Source organism: Megascapheus bottae, chromosome 1 (assembly GCF_031878675.1).
Source record: "Megascapheus bottae isolate mThoBot1 chromosome 1, mThoBot2.hap1, whole genome shotgun sequence".
NCBI classification, from domain to species: Eukaryota; Metazoa; Chordata; class Mammalia; order Rodentia; family Geomyidae; genus Megascapheus; species Megascapheus bottae.
In genome coordinates this window covers 36,310,708-36,326,911 of record NC_143509.1, presented here as the reverse complement: position 1 = coordinate 36,326,911, position 16,204 = coordinate 36,310,708, and the positions used below count along the sequence as shown (strand labels likewise).

Sequence of the window (16,204 nt, the reverse complement as noted above, 5' to 3'; positions counted from 1 at the left end):
CACCGCCCCCAGCTATCAGTTTGACTTTTGAGTCTTTCTCATCTTGCTCTAGTGGTCTTGAATAGTGTCCTGGCTGTCACCTAAGAGCCACAGGTTCCTGACCTTGTAGTCCTTCCTTGGGTCTCAGTCAGGTATATGTTTCTAAGAGTCCTTATTTCCTTTAGTGAAAAGATTGTTTAGCACTGGGATTTTGGGCCAGTGCCTTCTGATACTGGAAAATGGGCTGGAGGTGTGTTTTCGTATATAAATCAAAAGAATGTGTTTTGGTCAGTTGTTGGCCTTGAACTCCTCAGGGCCTAAGCACTGTCTCTGAGCTCTTTTGCTCAAGGCTAGTACTCTGCTACTTTGTTTCATGGCTCCACTTCTGGTTTTCTGGTGGTTAATTGGAGATGACTGTCATGCCTTTCTTGCCTGGGCTAGCTTTGAACCATGATCCTCAGATTTCAGCCACATCCTGAGTAGCTAGGATTACAGGTGTGAGTCACCAATGTCCAGGCCAGAATCTTATTTTTAAAATGTAAATTCTTTGATGATACTTCATCTTTCCTCATGGTGAATAAGTCTCTTAACACAATCACTTGCTTCTTTTGTGTATGATAAAATACAATATAATATATACATAGAATGTAAATATAGATAGTAGAAAACACCCAAAAGTTAGGGTGAAAGAAATGAACTGTAACAATCATATTTCTAAAGATAATGTCAGCTGTGCTTACTGCCATATTAACTTCACATTGTAACTATCAGATTAGTTTATTGTAATCTACACTTACATTTATACCAAATACATTGATTATGCAGTTGTTATAAAAATGTAATATCTCTCCCCTCTCCCTTCCCCCTCTCCCCTCCCCCCTTTCCCTTCCTCCCCCCTTTTTCTCCTTCCCTACTCTCTCTCCTTCCCTCCCTCTCTCTCCCTCTCCTTTTTTTTTTTTTTTTTTAATCTCTTTTTGGGAGGGACAGGTTATCTCTGTAAGTTAGACTAACCGTAAAATACAGGATATTCTTTCTTTGATCCTCTAGAGTTCAGGGATTACATGCTTGAACCATCATTACCAGCTATATAAGTGTGTGTGTGTGTGTGTGTGTGTGTGCGTACGTGTACAACTGTATATGTGTATATGTAGTGTGTGTGTACATATATATATGTAGTTTGATAAATATATCCTTTATGTTTATACCTACACCAATGCCATCAATGTGATTGTTGAAAATAGTTTGTATTGGTTTTGTCATGCTATAATTGACCATATCTTACTGGAATGATGTTTAGATGCTGTATTTTCTAGAGGTTAAAATTTCACATGTGATTCTTCCACCCTTCCCCTTGATACACAGTAGGGTCCATTTACTTATAGGATTAAAAATTACTTTTGGAGAGATCATTGGAATTTGAACTCGGGTCCTTTTTGCTTATGAAGTTGGTACTGTACCACTTGAGCCATTCCCCTACTTGTTAAAAGTTTCTGTGCTGGTAGTAATGCTGGTACTAATCTCAGAGCTTTGCTGCTGTCTCGTTTTTATGGTCAAGACCTGAGCTCTGCCACTTGAACTATAGCTCCAGGTCTGGCTTTTTTTTTTTTTTTTAAGAATTTATTAACGTTGATTTTTACATCATATTTTAAATGACAAGTTTAACATACAAGTTTTCAAGGAGGGAATCTCTATTTACAATCACTGGGACTTAGTATTTAGAACTTAATCACAATTAGGCTAAGGGTTTGTATGTCATAGAAACATATTAAGTTATGAAATAAAGCATTATGTCTATACAGGTCTGGCTTTTTGCTGGTTATTTGGAGATGTCTGTCTCATGGACTTTTCCTGCTCAGGCTGGCTTCAAACTACAGTTCTTAAATCTCAGCCTCCTGAGTAGCTAAGATTATAGGCATGAGCCACCAGCATCAAGCCCCTCTACCTTTTTTGCTTTGGCTATTTTTGGGGGTCATTTTGTCAGAGCCAGTCTAGACATTGCAGTAGTATTTAGGGTGACAGATATGTTACTATGTCCAGCCTTTTATGTTAAGATATGGTGGTTTTGTTGAATGGGCTGGACTCAAAACTCAGTCTTTCAAATCTCAACTTCCCTGAGTAACTGGGATAATAAACATGAACCCCTGTGCCTGTCAAAGATGTGAAATTTGATTTTTTAATAAATATTCTACTTCAGCATGAGGCCTGTTGGTCTTATTTTCTTCCTATATATTAAAAAGAAAAAACTAGTTATCTCTTATTTTTCAAAGATAAGTGAAATGTATATATAGAGTTAACATTTTGGAGATTACCTTGAAGCAGCACCCTTTGGTACCACCTCACTGGTTGTTTCTTACGTGGTTACCTAAGCTTTAAGCTTTAGGATTATTTGTGTATCTTTTTTGTTGAAATTATCCTAAAGGGCGATTCTTTCATGGCACAATCTGCCAGCTAGTACATCTGATTTGTGGTCATCCCACAACTTTCTTGTAGCCAGATGGGAAGGAATGATACTGGAGTTTCGTTACTAGGCCTTGACTTTGGTAGATGTTTGGTAGATTTGCTGTCCCTTGAGCTATGTCCTCCAGTCCTTCTGCTTTAGGTGATTTTTGATGTTTGTTTTTTTTTTTTTTAATAGTTTTAGAGTTTTTGTCCCACTTTCCTTGACCTTGAATACGTAGTTACGCTTCCCACTAGCTGGAATAACAGGTTATATACCCCTCTGCCCAACTTTTATTGGTTGAGATGGAGGTCTGCTGGCCTCAAATGGCTACAGCTTATGTCTTATAGCTCAGGTTACTGATGTAAATCACACAATTGGCTTATCACACAACTGCTAAGAATTAATTTGACTTAGTAAGAATTCCTGCTAAAAGAGAACCCCGGAGGGATGAGAATGTGGCTTTGTTTTGTTGTTGTTTTTTGGTCGGTGGGGCTTGGACTCTGGGCCAAGGCTCTTCAGCTCAAGGCTAGTGCTCTATCACTTGAGCCATAGCAGCACTGACAGTTAATTGGAGATCAAGCACAAGGACTAGCAAAGAAAGAGGTGGTGGGAGAAACACCATGGTAAATATTTATTTGGGTTTTGTTTCTGCAGAATTGGCTCCTTGATTATAACCCCTTAATTTGAAAGGCAACCCAGGACATTCTTATGTAAGGAAGTGATGTGAAAGGGAAAAGATAAGAAGCCAATCTTGGCTGTCTTAGGTTATTGTTGTGGGCAGTCTACTTCATAAGTGAATTCCCTCCTTCCTTTTTGTTGCATTGCTGGGGAGCAATGGAAAGCACTGGCAAGGACTTTACCACTTAAGCCACAACCCAGTCCTTTTGTTTTCACTTTGCTATTCAGATAGGGTCTACTGTATGCCTTGGTAAACCTTTGACTTTAATCTGTTTCCTGAGTTACTTGGAACAGAGGCATGTACTGGAACACCCAGCTTTTTTTTTTTTTTTTTTTTTTTAAGTAGGGTCTGACTAAACTTTCTTGCCTGTGCTGGCTTCAGTTCTCCATTTTCTACCTTGAAAGTGGTCAAGACAGGAGGGATGAGCCCCAGCCCCTAGACTTTGTTTCCTTTCTTTGTATCCATTCATATGGTACATATCTAAATTTTTTTACTTGAAAGAAAAAGTAACATAAAATTGAGATATTTCTAGTTCTGTGCAAGTCTTTCTCCACCTCCCCCTCCCCCCCCCCCAGTCCTGGGCCTTGAACTCAGGGCCTGGGCACTGTCCTTGGGCTTTCTCAAGGCTAGAGCTCTACCGCTTGAGCCACACCACCATTTCTGGCTTTTTTCTGTGTATGTGGTACCAAGGAATTGAACCTGGGTCTTCGTGCATGCCAGGCAAGCACTGTACCAGAAGGCAGAAGGCTAAAGTCCCAGCCCAGGTCTTGTTTAATTTGTTTGTTTAATTTTTTTGTCTCAGTTGTGGGGCTTGAACTCTGGGCCTGGCAGCTGTCCCTGAGCTCTTCAGCTCAAGGTTAGTGCTCTACCACTGAGCTATAGTGCCACCAACAGTTTTCTGGTGGTTAATTGGAGATAAGAGGCTCATAGACTTTTTGTGCCTGGATTGGCTTTGAGCTGCGATCCTCAGATCTCTGACTCCAGAGTATGTAGGATTACAGGTGTGAGCCATTGATGCTTGGCTATTCTTGGGATTTATCCTTTTGTATTGAGGTTCTTTTAAAAAAACCAAACATACTTTGGAACCACATACATAGAAAAAGCCAGAAGTGGACTGTGGCTTAAGTGACAGTGGGCTACCCTTGTGCAAAAAGTGTCCAAGGACAGTGCCCAGGCCCTGAGTTTAAGACGCAGGATTGCAACCCCCCCCCCCCAAAAAAAAAGAACCAACAACAACAAGACACTATTTCACTGTGTTCTCTATATGTTAGCCATAAATTTCCTGTTAAATGTTCAAGGAATAATTTTGAGTTCATTTCAACCTAATTATTTTAATAAAATGATTTAGAACCCAAGGGGCTGGAAATTTAATAGAATTTCATGTGATGAAAATTTAATATAAATATGTAAGTAGGAAATAACTTGATAAATACTAAAGCAAATAGAAGACAAAAAGAGCCAGTGTGTGTTCTATGATTTCATATCTCCTTTAAATGTGTCTGTAGCTGTAAAGCTTTTTCTCCCTTTTATTTAAAACAAGAAACTTGATTTCTGTTCAGCTACATCTTCTCCACACATATATTTTGTCTTCTGAGAATGTGTATTTCATTCTAAGATGAAGAAGTCAGGGACTGCTGTAACATGTTGGAACTAGGGTGAAAGCCTAGATTCTCACAAAAGTCAGTTGTTCAGTATTTTGCTTGAGTGGTAATTTAGAAAAAGAACAGTGGCAATGTCCTTTAAAAAAAATACATATGTACCTGTTTGAAAGCATTGAGAGGGTTCAATATGTGTTAACTACTTAAGCTCATTTCTGTTTAATTTTTTTCCCTGTATTACTCTCAGTTGTCCAGTTTCCATTAGCCTCTCCCTGTTCCCATTTTATAGTTTCTTCATCTTTCATATGTCATTCTGAGTACCTCTCTGTTTAATAATTCATTGGTCTCAGGATTAGCATGTTGTCTTTTTCTTGGCAAATTGGTCAGATTGTTTTTTGTATGTTGAGTAATTCTTGATTGAATTCATTCTGTACAGTGTTAAAGTTTAGACTCAGATGGTCAGTTCTGTCTTATCTGGGGCATTGAACCAGCATTGGGTTTTCAGAACTTGTCTTGTGCTGCACTGGGCTGGTTTCTCTCAGGACTTCATATGGCCCCTAACTGTGGTTTGCTGTAATTCTGAACACCTGCCAGCGTTTCAAAAAGCTGTGTTTGTTCCCCATACCTTGAGATAAATTTTTAACCTGCGTTGGTGGTTATACAGAACTGCAGGATCTCCAAGTGGAGCTTTCTAGTCTGCACATTTTCTTGCACTTTTCAGCTTATATTCTGGCTTAATTTGACTTTTCTGATTGAAAAGAATTGATCAGTTAAGACATTATAGGTGGAAAAAAACAACAAAAAGGCAGGTCATTTATGATGTTTTTGGAAGTGTGTTCGCCAGGTCAGAAGAGTATTTTAATAGAGCTGCAGCCAGATTTCTGTAGCTCATACCTGTAATCCTAGCTGCTCTGAATGCTGAGGTCTAAGGATCGCAATTTGAAGGCAGCTTGGGCAGGGCAGTCCATTAGACGAGTTAACCACCCCCAAACACGAAATGGGGCTATGACTCAAATGGTGGAGTGCTATCCTTTATTTAGGAAGCAGCATCTTGCTGTGTAAGTTTCGTTGCTCTTACTCACTATGTAATATGGCCCCCTCCCTCAGCCCTACCTGTGTATTGTGGTCCCTTACCTCAACCTCCTGAGTGGTGGAATTACAGGAATATGCACAAAGAGCAGGATTTTGTGTAGGAATCAGAGAATGAGTTTCCATAGTGACTTCAGATCCCAGAAAGAAAGCCACAGCAGTGAAGTATCACATTCTGCTCACCTCTTAACTCCCAATGTGAACAAATAAACAAACTGCAACAGTGTTTATGCAACAGGAAATTACCCAGAAATATAGAAAGGAAAACACACTTAACACAACAATTACAGTTTCTTACTGTATCTTGTTTGTAAATTAAATTTATAGGTATGTATATATAGGAAAACTGTTTCAGGCCAGTTGGGGGATGTTTGAATATATCAATGGCAAATAAGGAAGTGAAATTGCGGTATTTCAGAGGAATAATAATAAGACTAAAATCATATATATTTGTAGTAAGCAGACTCATGTAGACTACTCAGATTCAAACATGATTAATAGGATTTAAATCCCTGGATTTAACAGTGCTATTAGAGAAAATGATTAGATTCTTTTGATATTTTAAATTGACTAATTATCGTTATTTAGCACAGTTTAAAGCATGCTTTATATTTCAAGCAATACTTTATGGATTTATATGCTAAACCTGTTAACTGAGTTGGAATAACTGAGGAATAATCCTCATTTTAGACGTAGAGTAACAATATATTAATGAGCTATTTATTGATTTTTACACCAATGATCATTGTTTAGGATTATATGCTTCTTCTATAAAGTTGTGAGAGACAGGTACAGTGCTATTAAAATACATGGCTATGGTACCCAGTTTTAGCCTTGTTGATTTATTTTAGGAAAGCTATTATAGTGTTCATTGGGTTTTAAAATTTTATCAGTTTAAACTGCATTAGGAATGAAAGGAAAATAAAAGGATATGAAGGTGTAAGTTATAATTGTATATTGTATCTGCATGCACAAGTACCAGTTGGCCCTAGGAACTAAACTTGGGGCTTTCAGTTTTTGTCTTTTGGTTTTTAAAGATCAAGGTTAGCACTTGGAGCCACAGCTCTAGTTCTGGCTGGTTATTTTTGGGGAGGGGGGCGGTATTTAATTGGACATAAGAGTCTCACAAACTTTTCCTCCTGTGGCTGGGTTTGAACCTTTATACTCAGATTTAGCCTTGTGAGTATCTAATATAGGTGTGAGCCATTGGTACTTAGCTCCCCCCCCCCCCCCCCATACTCCTGGGGCTTGAACTCAGGGCCTGAGCACTGTCCTTGGACACTTTTTGCTCAAGGCTAGCAGTCTGCCATTTGAGCCACAGCATCACTTCCTGATTTTTCTGTGTATGTGGTACTGAGGAATCGAACCCAGGGCTTCATACACTCTATCCCTAGGCCATGTCCCCTTCACCTTAGTTAATTTTGGCAGGTTTTTTTTTTCCCTTTTGTTATCTTGAAAGGAGTATTTAGAATAAAGCTGTACAATTGCTGAATTATTTTAGGAAATATTTAGACAATTTTATAAAAATATTAAATTAACTTGTTTTGACTTTATTTTGTAACTCAACAAATTTGGACCTCTTCATTGCTCCAAATTATTACAGTAATTAGTAACACTAAAAGTGTCACCATTTCACGTGTAACTTTCTCTGAGCAATGTGCAAAGCTGTTTGATGCCTCATTCTAGCTGTTCATAAAGTATTTCAAGAATTCTATATCTAAATAAAATATTCCATGTCTAAATGAAGTATTTTGGAATCTGAAAAATTACATTATATACTGACTTTGAAAGTAGTAGAAAATAGGACACATGGTGTATATTTGTGGACTAATAAATTTTTGAGTATTGAGTGTGTGGTTCTTGATAGGATGCTTTCCTAGCTTGGTGAAGGGGTTCTGGGTTTGGTCTTCAATGCCTCTCATTGTACCTGTAAGGAGAGGGAAACTTGCTTCACAATTTCTATTAACTAGGTTTTTTTTTTGGGGGGGGGGTCATGGGGATTAAACTCTGGGCCTGGACGCTATCCCTGAGCTCTTCAGATCAAGGCTACTTCTCTACCACTGAGCCATAGCACTACTTCCAGTTTTCTGGTGTTTAATTGGAGATAAAAGTTTCTTGGTCTTCCAATTCTTTTTGGACTTCTGTACCCAGGCTGGCTTTTTGAACCGTGATCATCAGGTCTCAGCCTCTTGAGTAGCTAGATTTACAGGAATGAGCCATCTGTGCCAGGCTAACTAGTTCTTTAAATAGAAAATACTTTGTACTGCTCATTGTATTCTTGCATTCCTCTTCATCTTCATTCTCCTCCCCACTCCCAATGCCTCCTCTCTTTTTTTTTCTTCAACAACAACAACAACAAAAGATTGCATATTTTAATGGAGCTGGAACAGACAGTGTCCATTTAATTAATACCCATGTTCCAGGCCAAAAAGTACAAATAAAATCAAAAGGAGCAGTGTTCTATTGGGTATATTTCTGCATGAATACCTTTATTAACTTCTAATGGGGACTTATGTAGAGTGTGTGTGTGTGTGTATTTGTGTGGTAAGGTAATTTCTCTACAGATGGCTTCACAGAAGCCCTCTTGGAGTTAGTCATTTTTTTCTCCGTATCTGTCAGCCATATTTCAAAAGTAGCTTCAAGTTATGGAAGGATCCCTTCCCCATAATTCAGCTCTTTGAAAAACAGCCATCTACTACTCAAAGTCATAGTCAAGACTAAAGGAGTAACCTTCAAGGTCAATGGCATAGTCACTGTAATGACTTCTATTGTCAGTTGTAATGACTTGGTCACTCTTAGTTATCGCCACATGCCTGAAAATGCATAGCCCTGAAGAAAAAGGGGGCCTCTGTGTACTTATGTAATGATTTAGAAGGAAAGAGTAGTGTATGCAGGGTGTTGAGTGAGGTTGGATCATAGAAAACTAGCAGGGTGAGAACAATAGTGAATAGCGTGCACTAGAATTAAAATAATGAGATTTTTAAAGAGATGGAAAGCCACTATTCTGTTTTATTTCGAACACTTCATTACAAAAGCATTAGTAGAAATGCAAAAGGAAGTATATCTAAACCACTGTATGTCCCCATTTGTTCCTGATAAACTCCTTTACTTCCCGACAAGGAGAAATTGTAGTGAATTTTTTAAAACCCTCTGTCTTTGACAGTCTTAGGTTTCCTTGAGATGTGTTGTCCTTATCATTTTGAAGTGATTCTCATTGCTATCCTGTCTAATTACACTGAGCTTAGTATACTGTCTGTCTTTTTTACCCCTAAGTTCCCATTTTGATTGGCCTCCTGTTCAAACTTGGTGGCTGTAGTGGCTTTGAGAGAGGGTCCCTGCATAGCAACAGTCCTGAGTAGGCAGAATGGTGTTCATAGTTCATCTCCATATACAGTGCCTTATTACAGGAGAATACTTTGCCCCAAAGGGTCTTTAGTCAGCTTGCACTATTTACAGAAGCTGCTTTACTAAAATTAGTTCATTCTAATGTTAGTTAAACTATACTTTTTATTAGATAGTTGGAGAAAACTGCCGAAAACTCATTATCAAAATAGAGCACTAAAGTTTTTATTGTTTGCCAATATATTGTTACTTGGTTAGGGTTGAAAGTTACAATACCAAAATTAAAAAGTAAAATATATATTTAGTATAAATCAAATTTTATTTGTTTTGTTTTTGCCAGTCCTGGGCACTATGGTTGGACACTTTTTGCTCAAGGCTAGTGCTCTGTGATTTGAGCCATAGTGCTACTTCCAGCTTTTTCTGTGGGGATATGGTTGTGAGGAATCCAGAGCTTCATGCATGCTAGGTGAGCACTCTACCATTAGGCTATTCTCCTGGCCCTAAATGAAAGTTTTGTTTTAGATATTTCTGTTTCAGGAACATGGTGATAGGTGACTATATCAGTGAAGAATAAATTTCATTGTTATGGTAGTTGTCTTAGTTCTTTCTTTTTTTGTTGCTGACTTTAAAATATTCTTTAAAAAATTAGTTGCTTTTTATACAGCTATACAAAGTTCTTAATTTTTTCTTGGCAATGGAATATAATGGAATTTTACAACTATATAAAAAGTTACCTTTGCTTAAGAAACAGTATTTACTGTGTTATACATAGTTGACTAACCATCCAGCACCCTAATTAATCAATGCAATAAACTACCTCATTATAGGATTTCACATTTTATTAATATTCTGAGTATTGTGCTAAATACTATGTATTGGCAAGAAGAAATATTCAGATGCTCAAGAAACGAAACTGGCTGGTAACCCACATTATTCATTTGTGGGTAATTTGTATTAAAACACACTCTGCCTAATTAGTTACCACAAGTATGGGCCACTGTGTCCAGCTTCCTTCCCTTCATGGGCTTTCCTGCAATGTCCAGCCTAGCACTGAGATCCTTCCAGTCTTAGCTATCTGTGTAATAACTTCAGGTGACAGATATGTTTAGCTGTGGGTTGAAAATAAGGCTAGAGAAATATTTTTTGTTTTGCCTGGGCTAGAGTTTTTTTGTTTTGTTTTGTTTTGTGTTTTTGGTCGATTCTGGGCATTGAACTATGGGCCTGGGTTTTCTCCCTGCGCTCTTGAACTCAAGGCTAGAGCTCTGCTGCTTTGAGCCACAGCACTGCTTCTGGTTTTCTGGCGGCTAATTGGAGAAGAGTCTTATTAAAGACTTTGATGTTGCCTGGTTGGCTTTTCTTGGACTGGCTTTGAACTGTAATCCTCAGATTTTAGCCTCCTGAGTAGCTAAGATTACAGAGGTGAGGCACTGGCAACATGGCTCTGGGCTAGCCTTTTAACCAGATCATCCTATTCTCAGCTTCCTCAGGTCTCACAGATGTGAGCCCCCAACTAACACTAATAACAGTTATTGTTACTTGCTAGCTAACAGTTTCTGTATCTAGGCTCTGTCCTTGAGTTCTTCTTCAGCTCAAGGCTAGCGCTCTACCACTTTGAGCCACAGCACCACTTGGAGATAAGAGTCTCATGGACTTTATTGCCCCAACTGGCCTTGAACTGCAATCTTCAGAGCTCAGCCTCCTGAGTAACTAGGGTTATAGGCATATACCACTGGTGTACCCATCAACCTGAGAAGATTATTAATAGATGGCTGATGGCCAAGTTGTGTTTATTATTTCGGATACTACTGGTGGGTTTAAATCTATGAGATAAGGACATAATAAAGATAAGTAAATATGAAGTAGAGTATTAACTTACCTTTGAACCTAAAACTAGCTAAGTTTATTAGCCCTAAATGATTCATTAGAACAGATGAAGCAGTTAAAAGTTTTTAATTTTAAAAGAGAATGATCCTGTTATTTGTTAGAGAGAGACGATTGATTTCTTTCAATATAGAAAACACGCACAGATACAGTTGTTTTTTTAATGTCTCCAAAGAATTTTTATATTTATTTTTATTTTTTTGCCAGTCATGGGTCTTGAACTCAGGGGCTGAGCGCTGTCCTCAGGCTTTCTCAAGACTAGTGCTATACCACTTGAGCCAGAATGCCACTTTCACTTTTCTGGTGTTTAATTGGAGATAAGAGTCTCATGGACTTTAATGTGATCCTCAAATCTTAGCCTCTTGAGTAGCTAGGCTAGGATTACAGGTGTGAGCTACCAGCACCCAGCTTCAGTTAGATCATTTTTCAGGAAAAGAATCCAATATTTATCTTCTTCAGAGCTAGAGCTAGTCAGAAAATATGCATAGGGGACATCACAATTATAATTATTTTATCCCCTACTAAAATTAAATGATTTACTTGAATCATTTTTCTCATCATTTCACTGTGTGATTACTGAATTGGAGACAGTGACAAGGCACATATATTACTTGGTGAGCCTTAGTCCAAAGGTGTTCCTGTACTATTGCATCCATTTTCTTGGGCATCTTTGTTTGGCTGAAAGTAAAATAATTTGGTTAATAATTGGTTAATCATAATTGGTTAACCATGTTTAGATGATCATGTTACTTACAACTCACCAGTAAAGTTATGAAAAATTTCCTTTTGCTGTTTAAGATTGTATTTCTTTTTTGTAATCTGTTTTTATCCTTACTCCTTCCTGCCGTTTCCAATGTTTGCAATTAGTTTTATCCCCCCACTCCCCCCAAAAAGCAAAAAACAACTATTTTATTGCTTCTTCCTGAGTTAACCTACAGGGTCACTCACATGTTAAAACTATATAGTAGCTTTATCTAATGAATCATCTTTATCGAAATTCCAAAATCCTCCATTGAGTTCTTGGAACCTAGGTAGTACAGGACACTAGAATATACTGTTTTTAACCTATATATGCATTCATACCGATGATAAAGCTTAATTTGTAAATTGAAAGGAAGAGATAAGCAACAACAACTGGTTTAGAAAATTGTACAATTATGATACTCTTGTCAAAGTTATTTTAAATTTATGAATTGTTTATTCTGTAATTTTGCATCTATAGTTTTGGATCAGAGTTGACTTTAACACAGTTGAAGGGAAACATGTAAAGGAAGGACTGTGGTTTCTAATTCAGTACCCTCATTTTACAGATGAGGAAACTGAGACCTTTGACTATAGCAGAGGTCTCCTGTCTCAGTCCAGGACTCTTTGTATTACGTCATGCTGCTTGATGTTTGTCTTTACGGAACTCAGCAACATCATATACAGGGTGAGCTTTTTAAAAATTGTTTTATATAAATGAGCAAACAAAGTGATCGGCTATTCCTATGAGCTGCTGTTTGTCATGCCTAACTCATTTTGTCTTAAAAAAAAACATATCTGCTTTAAATTATTACATAGACTAGCTATTTCCAGATTTCTAACATTTTCATTTAGAAAACTTTCAGAAAACAGCTTGGGAAGTAGCTCAGCCATGCGGTGTTTTCCCAGAGTGCTAGAAGCTCTGGACACAGTGTCTCAGCATTGCTAGGGGAAAAAACTCTTAAAAATATTAAATACCATTAAATTAAAAATTGTGGTGCCTACTACATTTGATTGTTATATATAAGGGTTCACTCTTAGTGAGATGATTCATTATTAATAAATTATGCAAACTAAGCAGTGAAGCAATAGCAGATTAAAATTTTATGAGTTAATTTATAGATCTTAAAGTTAGATTTATAAAATGAATTATAAGTTCAAAGGGTGGCAGAAATCTCAGATGGAATGTGAGAGAAATTTTTTTGTATGTAAAACACCAAAATATGAAGAAATACTAGCCAACAATGTTGGCAATAAGAATCCTATCTATGAACTTAAAATGTTTAAGGTTGAATATTTTTCCTGCATTAACGCTTGAATTGGCCTTAAGTTTGTGCCTTTGTCCTCTTGATACAACATTAGTTTTGGTTGGCTTACCTGTTTTCTGATTTGATTTGTCAGTATTGTTACATTGTTACCTAACTTCAAGGGTAACTCAATGACCTTTTCAAATTCTTTGTGAATGATATGATTAATTTCTCGGACAGCCCTATTATAATCACGTAAGCACTTTAATAATACACTTGAGTTAACTGTATGAAGTGTTTGGAATTTTTTGACTATTTACTATACGCACCGACCTGTGTGAAATGTTATAACTATCTATAACTTAACTAATTATGATCAAGTGAACTCAGTCGAATCTAGCAATTCTGTATTAGTGCAGTTTTCTTGGAATAATATCTAAGAGGAGAAGAGGTATAGATGGATGTTGATTTATTTTGATCATGGCAAAATTATATATAAATTTACCTTGGATTATTTTTATTAGGCTGGAGCACAAGCTCTGAATATTAAGTTCATAAAGTTTAAAAAAAATGAACAGCTACTAAATGCTAGGTCACTTCATAAAGTACCTTGCTGCTTGTGCTAGAGATTAAACCGAGTGCCCTGACAGCACTTGTGTGGCAGACTACTCTTTTAAATGTTTATAATTTAGTGGTGGTTGGGGAAAATGGATAATACGGTGACTTAAAAGTGTTAACATTTAATATGCCTTGCTTTTCATGCATTCTTGCCTGTCAGTAGTGTGGTTACAATTTACTTCTTTTTTTTTTTTTTGCCAGTCCTGGGCTTGAGCTCAGGGCCTGAGCACTGTCCTTGGACTTTCTCAAGGCTAGAGCTCTACCACTTGAGCCTCAGCACCACTTCCGGTTCTTTTTTCCCTATGTATGTGGTACCGAGGAATCGAACCCAGGTATTCATGCATGCTAGGCAAGCACTTTAACCACTAGGCCAAACTCCCGGCCCCTACAATTTACTTCTATTTTACGAGTGAAGCAATAGGTTCAGGAAAGATAATTCAGAATGATCAGATTTATTGTCCAGAGCTATTACATTTAAAAGAAAGCATTCATAAATACTCCATTTTCTTGTGTAATAACCTCATTTTCTTGTGTAATAACCTCCGCATGACAGACAAAAAATGTAGGGCTTAAACCCAGGGCCTTGGCACTGTTTGAGCTTTTTGCTCAAGGCTACTGCTCTACTGCTTGGAGTAACACCTCCACTTCTAGTTTTTCGGTAGTTAATTGGAAATAAGAGTCACCTCCCTCACTTTCCTTACCCCCCCCTCTCTCTTCTCCCTCATCCTTTCCCTCCTTTCCTTTTCCCTTCCCTCCCACCCCCCTTTTTTGGGGGGGCAGTCATAGTTCTTGGGCGCTGTCCCTGAACTCCTCAGCTCAAGGTTACCACCCTACCCCTTGAGCCACAGGACCACTTCCGGTTCTCTGGTGGTTAATTGGGTAAAAGTCTCCGGGATTTTAGTGCCTGGGCTGGCTTTGAACCATGATCCTCAGATCTTAGCCTCATCAGTAGCTAGGATTGCAGATGTGAGCCACTGTACCTGGCTGGTTAGTTTTGATTGAAAAGAGTAAGACAATCCTCTACAAGCACAAGAGGATAGTATCTACCATCTTTAGTTGTGGTATTTGGATAAGAGTCACAAGAGAAATGACATTTGGAAAGCAAGCATTTCAATAATAATCTGAACAGCACAATGGACATATTAGAATTATATCAGTATATTCACTAATGCAGAGAGTCCTTTTAAAGAAGATAACATAGAAACTTTAGGACCACAGATGGAGAACTTCAAAGAGTCTAGACAGACCCGTTAGACAAAGGGTTTAGAGTAAAAGCACAAGCAAACAAATGTATCTGCAAACACATTGACATAGCCTGGGTATCAGGAAAAAATCTAGGAGACTCTTCAGGCTGTTGAAATCATACACATGCACTGAAATAAGGATAGCATGCTGCAGTCTGACCAAACTTTAAAGCCTGCTGAATGTGAGTATCAAATAGGGACAAGAAGAGGAACAAATGTGAGAATTTAAAGCACACATACATTGCAAAGGATGCTGAATTGCAATACTTGAAATTTTGGTTTTCGGGTGGGAAAGGTCATACATACAATAAATAGGCCCAGGTAGAATTGTCTTAAGACATCTATACCTTCCTTAACTATGAGCTCTGCAGCTTTGAATTGAAGAAATCCAAGAAAGTCCTTAGAAAGAATTTTACTGAACATTGTCAGATTATTTCTTGTTTTTAGCAAATTACTTAGTTGTATGTACTTAGATATTGCAAGTAATTGAAATATAGCTTAAGTGTACAGAAGGTATACTTCAGTTTTAGTTGAATGCTAGGATACCATTTTCTATACAGAACTTGAGCACCCAGAATTTGGCATTTATGGTAGATCTGCAATCAGTACTTCAATATCCAGGAGAGACTGATTCTAGAACTGCCATAAATGGAAAACTATACTCTCAAAGGCTGAAGTGTCTGGGTTAGCCTGACCACATGCTTTTGTCTCTTATCTGCTGATTTGCTGAGCAGCTGGGATTGCAGATGTGTGCTCCCTTACTCATGATTACTCTTTTGTTTGTTTCTCTGTGTGTGCATATGTGTGCCAGTCTTGGTGCTTAAATTCTTGGCTGGGGTGTACTCTATCTGAGCTTTTTGGCTTAGGGCTGGGCCTCTACCAGCTACAACTTCACTTCTAGCTTTTCTGACTATTATATGTGTGTGTACATACATACATATGTATATATACATATATACAAACATACTAATTTTGCTTTTGTTTTATTTTCATGTCACTTTAAAGTTTTCAATGACTATAATGTCATTTATTTTCACAGTGACTACATCTGGCTTGCTGAAATTAGAAATGAGTATTTTTCTAAGTTTACCTTGATAAAGCTGCCAGATGATTTTGATACACCACAGGGAGAACTACTAATGATACGGAAATCAGATTGTAACCAGTTTTCTTTGAGTTAGTATTGGGTCAGAAAGAAAGAAGTTATTGAAATGAAGGATGTAAGAACAGTAAGTATGGAAACAGATGAGGAAAGACCAATGAACTCAGGTCATTTAGAGTACTATTGACCACTTAAACCTGCATTCATTTCTTTTTGTTTGTTTTTCTCAATAAATTACTATGAG

The 16,204-nt window shown here is 37.6% G+C and overlaps 1 protein-coding gene across 9 annotated transcripts in view; it reads left to right on the top strand.

Moving 5' to 3' along the window:
- Tbl1xr1 (TBL1X/Y related 1) overlaps positions 1–16,204 on the top strand; it is a 146,983-nt gene that overhangs the window by 74,710 nt on the left and 56,069 nt on the right. For 4 of the 9 annotated variants that reach the window (XM_090342409.1, XM_090342368.1, XM_090342384.1 and 1 more), the window contains one exon: positions 12,319–12,437. The exons of 4 other annotated variants lie outside the window; for them this stretch is intronic. The gene's annotated coding sequence lies outside the window, so the exon portion shown is untranslated. Of the gene's footprint in view, positions 1–9,467; positions 9,594–12,318; positions 12,438–16,204 lie in introns of all 9 variants that reach the window. One more of the 9 variants, XM_090342374.1, reaches the window with a different exon arrangement.